Source organism: Branchiostoma floridae, chromosome 6, assembly GCF_000003815.2.
Source record: "Branchiostoma floridae strain S238N-H82 chromosome 6, Bfl_VNyyK, whole genome shotgun sequence".
NCBI lineage: Eukaryota > Metazoa > Chordata > Leptocardii > Amphioxiformes > Branchiostomatidae > Branchiostoma > Branchiostoma floridae.
The window spans coordinates 28061160-28067266 of NC_049984.1; the positions used below are offsets into that span (position 1 = coordinate 28061160).

At 39.5% G+C, this 6107-nt stretch overlaps 1 long non-coding RNA gene across 1 annotated transcript; it reads left to right on the top strand.

Annotated features, from left to right (window-relative positions):
* The first annotated feature begins 1087 nt into the window (after positions 1 to 1087).
* LOC118417065 lies at positions 1088 to 5370 on the top strand. The gene is made up of 3 exons (XR_004831311.1): positions 1088 to 2651; positions 4726 to 4796; positions 5178 to 5370. It is a non-coding gene; the product is annotated as an uncharacterized LOC118417065 (long non-coding RNA).
* The last annotated feature ends 737 nt before the right edge of the window (positions 5371 to 6107 follow it).

Here is a 6107-nt window from a genome sequence, read left to right on the forward strand (position 1 = left end):
GCGCGCGCGGGCCGGTACAAATGCTCTCAGTCTGGGTATATAATTGGCGAAACTTGCGTCATAAATTATTTTAGCCTGTTGTTTACACAGTCTCTCGCTGACCAGGGGAATGACCTCTGTGTTTTGTAAACAAATTACTGGGGGAGGGGGGGCGTATTGTTGTTTCTTCATGCACTTAAGTTCTCCCAGATCCCTTCTGGATCATTCCTTTCTTCCTTTAGTTTAGTAAAGTAGATCCATTCAGACAGGTTGCAACTTCTTTTCCCCATGTGTACAGTAATTTATCAAACCACTACTGAACTGCTGAAAGCATCTATTTATATTTAAGGAATTGTAAGTTATACTGCTATGCTGGTTATATATAATATAGATGTGTATATGTAGTAGTAGTTGTAGTAGTATCCAGTCTGCGGGGTTCCCTGACGCAGGGGTTGGCAGCAGTCGGCCAGTCCTCACACAGCGCCTCCAAGCGGCTCTGTCCAGCGGGTCCAGTCAGTGAGGCCGCACTCTTTAATGTCCTTTTATTCCAATATAGTAGAGGAATTTATACAAATTGTGTTGACATATAGTTCTCATTTTTTATTTATTTTTAGCCTCAGGGCTGTAGATCAAGAACATGAGCGCTGGATGTAGCTAGTATTACTTTTTAGAAAAATATTAATCATAACATAGGGTGGATTTTTAAAAAAAAATGACACTGCCTGCCAAGAAGTACCGGGGGTAGGTATGCTTTGAGATAGATTGCAAAACATTTGTGTTACAGTTGGGATCAGGGTTTGTGACGCAAGTTTGACTCCGTTTCATTTCACCAGATTAGCCTGTTTGGAAGTCAGCAACACACATTAATCAGCATGATAGTGTATCATTGTGGAAATTTGCACCTCTAATCAAGTAGCTTCCCCCTCTGTATTTTTAACCTCCTTGCTCCAATCAATTCAGGCCAATTTTGAAATATTGAATATATTCAGTTGGCATCAGATGTCTAACATGTTCTTTCTTTTTCTTTCAGTAGTGACTGCTGCAGTCCTCAGCTGTAAGATAACACGCTACTCGCAAGGTAGTTTTTTCACAAACAAAGTCATCAATAAGGCAACCATCATTGACAAAGAACAACTTCCCTTTCCATCAAAAAGAGTTGAAGTGCCCTTCACACCCTGAAAGACATTGATCATCTCACACCTGGTCAGGTCATTAATATCAAGGTGAAAGTCATCTCTACAAAACCTGCAAAAACGGTACCAGTAAAAGACACACAGGGAACAACCAAAGAGTTACAGAAAACAGTGCGTAGATTGTAAAATTGCAGAACTTACAGAACACAATCAGTCTAGAGCTTGTTCGCCTCTCGTGTAGAGTGGACCACTGAAGTTCCTGTAGCATTCTGCATACTGTAGACTTACTCTGTTTACATCATCAACTAAAGCACGCTGATCAGAAAACAACATTTAGGCTCCAGTGAGCAGAGCACACCTTAAGAATAAAGTGTGTTTATTTGGGACATTAGAGTACAGCACAATATCAGCGTTTTACTACTGTGGGTAGGTCATTAACGTTAGTATATACACAGAACAACACATTTGTCATTAAAGTATGTTTATGTTCTAAAAAAACACACAGTCTGCTCTGTCATCAAAGAGGAGGAGATCCTTGTTTCCTGGGATATACTGGTATAAAATTGGCATATTGCTAGACATAACATATTCAATACAGTATACACTTTCAGTATCCATGTATATGTACATGCAGCTACTTGTTACATGACTAATTCAGAACATAATCACAATAGTATATATCTATACGGAGGTAAATACATATCATATTTGTCATAACAATAGTCAACATGAGTCGCAGTCTATTATCTATCCATCTTCATCTTAGGTCAACTGGGACAAAGAGTCGGGGGAAAGCCGACAGAACCTCTTAAAGTCTAGTTTGGTTCAAATTCGTAGGTGACGTTCCAAGCGAAATGGCCTGGTAGCACCTGATGGCCGAGATGGGGGACAGTCTCATCGATATTAACATCCCTCTCCCCCAGGCTGCGGGTAGCTCGTCGCCACCGATATGGAAGTGGAAGAGTCGGTGGAGGCGTTGTTGAGGTCCGAAGCTGAGCACGTCGAGGCGGGTGAGCAGATGGAGGATGTGCCCTCGGGTAGGGAGGAGAAAGAAGAAGACACCCCGTTTGCTGCGACCAACAACGAGTTGAAGCGCCAGCGTTCCCGTGAACGCTACAATTTCAGCCATTGACAACTGGGAATTAGTACGTGATAAAATAGAATCCGTTGCAATGATTCAAAATTGTTCTGGCTGATGGTGATTTCCTGGGGAGACATTTCCCCAGCTCATACGACAAGAAGCGAACCTTGTGGCTACCATACAAGCCACCAAACACCTGATGAAGCTAGTATAGCAACACTGCGATGGCACAAGTAGAGATGGTAAGAAGGTTGTTGGGTTCCAAGCTTGTACGGCTAAATGACGAACTGAGACACTTGGGGTACCAGAGACACTTGGGGTACCAGAGGTACCAATTGGAGAATCAGGTGATCAACTCAACGCATTCAAATTTATCCTTGACAAGATGGCCAGCAGCATCCCTGCTGTTTAACAGTCATGACAGGAAGGGTGGGCCCCTTCCCTTGTTCCCACGCGAGGTAAGTTTTAGTTTGAAAATACCGATAGTTCTGTACACCAGGAAATGTACAATATTCTTGATTTTGTTTCTTGAATTGTATTGAAAATGCACCAAACCTGGTCATTGCAAAGTTTTCCAAAAGCAAACCTTGTGTATTATGGAAATTTTTAATTACTTCCACAAAATAGTAATCATAGCATAAGTTTTAAAAGGGTTGTTTCATTTTATTCTTCAAGACGAGGATTTTAATCAATCGTATTATCAATTTCTAAGGCTAATCTCAAACATTAACTGCATACACTCAGTATTGTTAAGACAGGTTTTGCCCACCTTGGCTAATTAACTGACCTGGAAACTTTCTGGTGTAATAAATGTTTACCTGGTGGTAATATGTAAAAATCTCAAATTACTGGTCATGTATCATGTCCATAAGATTTAGTCTGACTTCATGGTTTCACATAAATATCATGATATTTAAATTATATGAATAATAAGCACTGCTGCATTTTATCGCTTTTAGGCTCTTGGTGCATCGCTCAGGTATATCTAATTGAAGTAAATTTGGTATGTATGTATTCATCAATAAGTACTCTATAACAATCAGGGGGGTACATGCTTGCTGATCCAATAATAACAAGGATATTCTTTAATATGTTAAAAATATTGACAAAAATGGCATATTGGCAATATTCATGAAGGTCTTGTTAAGTCCTAGTGACTTTACAATGTACATTCCTACTTGGATGTTGTAGCACCACATGTCTACTTTCTAAAAATGTCTTTTATGACCGCAAAATATATTGCATATGGTTGCACCTTCTGAAATAGAAAAAAATTACTAATATTCAAGTTTTGGCTCCTCCATGGGTGAAATTTGATATCTTTGTTTGGACAAGTGGACAATAAGGGCAATTAACTTGTCAACTTAGGGCACTGACAGTAGGGTAGCTGAGCACCTGAGGAAAACAATAGCCAGGTGTTCACACCTTTGCTTGAAAGTGGCATAGGTGACAGACAGCTTGGCTTGGGTTATATCAACAAAACACAAACATGGCTGTAATTTAGTGTAAACAAGGAATATGTTTATAATACAAGAATTGTTATGAAGCATGGATTTCAAAATACAATATGTACACAGAAGACATAACTGTCTATCAAAGATATGTTTGCAATCAGAAACAAAATTCTCCTTGAAACAAATGGAAGATGCTCATGTACACTGAAGTTACTTGAATCAAACTGTTAAAAGCTCCTTGCTTGAATGTGTGTTTACAATTACATGTGTATTTTTGTCACTTCAATACTGTACACAAGACTTATTGGCAGACAACCACTCAACATGTCTCCCAGATTCCTTTGAGTTTGATTGCAAGTCGCAATCATATTTAAATTCAAAATATGCCAACAAGTGACATAAAAGACAGTGTTGCTAGAGAAGAGACCTATTTTCTCCGGATATGCGTGTCGTGCACTTGTGCTCAGAGTCTCAAAAAGTGTGTGTGTGGTAGGTGACGTAACCGTAGTATATCAAAACAGACTATTGGTACAACAGTTTTCATCTGAGCGTTGTTTTCTATCAAATACCTTGTTTTGAAATAAAAATCGATTATCAAAACAAACAAAGCCGGCATCAGATCCAGGAAAGAACATGGGGAATTATCAAACTATTGGTCAGCTTAATTGGTCAGATTACACCCTGGTTGAATTTGGTTTTCTTTATAAGATTCTGTCGGGCTATTTGTAAATAGAGTGGTCAAATTTGATGAAACCGTGAATCAATCAGTGTGTAAGTTATTAGAAATACTCCTAAACCCAGGAAATCCTTTGTCAATCATAATACACATCCAGCACCAATCCCAGACAGTCTGATATTTCACACTCCACAGGAGGACAGGTATCACCTCACCTGGTCCACTGGCACCCTCCCTGCATTGTTATCACACTGGGCGGGGAGGGGGTAATTATCGAACAATAGGGGAAATGAGGAAAATTCAGGGTCAAAGGTTGTATCTATGTGTTGCTAGGGCAGCCAACGCCCGCTTTGCTGGGGGTCTTGAGATATGTCTTAGTCGCACTGAGCAATTTATGTCCAGGCGGAGGTCACGTGTCAGGAGCAGAAGCGCCCCTTATTGGTGACGACTGAAGACGCGAGGCAGGATTCTAGGTGTGTTGAAGTGCCCGTACTACATACACATCTCACGTCATCTATGGAAGTGGATCTAGTGCTTGGCCTATGTAGCAAATGTAAACATCTATGAAACCATTGATTAAAGCAATTGATACCTTAAAACAAGTGCTTTCCTGTACATACATTTTGATGGATGTTTTAAGCATCGTCCAACATAACTGTTAACTAAGTCAAAACCTACAAAATTACAAAGTGAATACGTTTGTTCAGGTCGACGAGGCAGAGGAATGGTTGCAGGAGGACGAAACGCGTTCGAAACGTACTTCCGTCGGCTTGTTATGTGGTAGTGGTATAACCTAGTGGTAGTATAACAATCTCTGTGGTACTCATTTGATGCCCTTCCTTATTACCTTAAAGGAACTGCAGTTTACAGTCAAACGAGGGAAAACAACTCACCAAAAGCTGGGGCAAACCTTGGGTGTAGACAGCTTACTGGTGACAAATGAGGCCCTTGCTGTTGCCGTGCCTGATGTCTCTGATGCCACTATCCGGGAGCACCTGAAAGCCAGCGACCAAGGCCTGTCAACATCCACATCACGCAAAGTGAAACCGAGGTCTGGAATTAGAAAGAAGATCAAAAAGCGCTTCACCTCTTTCAATTGGGACAGTTTCACAACAGAACAACAGGATGACATAATGAGATGTAAGTAATATTACGTACTAGAGTTGGGTACATTTGTTAGCAAGTACAGGATATTTCCCACAAAGATTATAATAGAATGACTTCATTCACAATATTTTTTAATTCTATCATTATCAGGTCTACCAACCAATCAAGCTGATGCAACATCTGATGGCTGTAAGTATACATAAGCCACATATCAAATATCATCTGATTTTTCTCCATTATGGTTAAATTAGCAGTCTTGTTGTCATGCCATCGATTAAAGGGATGGTAAACTCGAGAAGAAGCTGTTACTTTCCAATATTATTTAGATTGTGTATCAATAAATTCATAATCAGCCTACTTTTTTCAGAATTCCACTTGTGGTGAATTACGCAATGTGTGCTTGTAAAATGCACTAAATCCATCTGCATTTAATGACAATAATCTTTATTGCACAATGATATCTATGCCCAACAAGGGCTAAATGCATTCATAATCAGATATCTATCAGGAAATACTTAACACTCTCCACTCGTTCTCATTGAAATGTAAAAAATGACAATTTTTTTTCGAAAAATAAATCTGCTTATTTTTCAGTGAAACCAACCTGTTTGTTTAGGAAAATCCCTTTTTTAACCATAGCCAAAAAATGGTAAGTTATTATTTTCTTACCCATTGGT